Raw genomic sequence first — 1,096 nt, 5'->3', positions numbered from 1 at the left:
GTTAGAAACCAGCTACAAGATATAGAGGTATCTATAAAAACAAACAACTTCTGGGAAAACTGGAACAAAATAAACAAACAACACCACGAGGAGCTACCCATCCAAAATGGAGATGTATGGGTAAACCACTTCTCCAATCTCTTTAGCCCAATACAAAAAAATGAACAGCAAAAACACATACAAGACAAACTACAAAGCCTGGAGTCAACCATAAAAGACTACCAGAACCCGCTAGAGTTCCCAATTACACTACAAGAACTACAGGACAAAATAAAATCACTTAAAATCAAGAAGGCCTGCGGAGCGGATGGTATCCTAAATGAAATGATCATATTCACAGACTCCAAATTCCAATTGGCTATACTAAAACTCCTTAACATTGTCCTTAGCTCCGGGATCTTCCCCAATATCTGGAACCAAGGACTCATAACACCGCTCCACAAAAAGGGAGACAAATATGACCCAAACAATTACCGTGGGATCTGTGTCAACAGCAACCTTGGAAAAATCCTCTGTATGATCATTAACCACAGACTCACACATTTCCTCACAAACAACAATACCTTGAGCAAATCACAGATTGGCTTCCTACCAAATCACCGTACAACAGACCACATTCTCACCCTCAGCACCCTAATCGACAACCAAATAAATAAAAATAAAAGCAAAGTATACTCCTGTTTCGTTGACTTCCAAAAAGCATTTGACTCAATTTGGCACGAGGGTCTGCTGTACAAACTGTTAGATAGTGGCATTGGAGGGAAAACCTACGACCTCATAAAGTCAATGTACACCAACAACACATGTGCTGTGAGGATTGAGGGAAAACACACAGACTTCTTCCCTCAATGCCGTGGGGTTAGACAGGGGTGCAGTTTGAGTCCAACCCTTTTCAATATATACATAAATGAACTGGCAAAAACATTGGAACAAACTGCAGCACCTGGCATCCCCCTAGCAAACACAGAAGTCAAATGCCTACTGTTTGCAGATTACCTGGTGCTGCTGTCCCCAACAAAAGAAGGGCTACAACAGCACCTTGACCTTCTGCACAAATTCTCCCAGACATGGGCACTGACAGTAAACCTAAACAAAA

Source organism: Notolepis coatsorum (assembly GCF_963971535.1).
Source record: "Notolepis coatsorum genome assembly, chromosome: 2".
Taxonomy (NCBI): Eukaryota; Metazoa; Chordata; class Actinopteri; order Aulopiformes; family Paralepididae; genus Notolepis; species Notolepis coatsorum.
Note: the sequence above shows the minus strand (reverse complement) of the source record.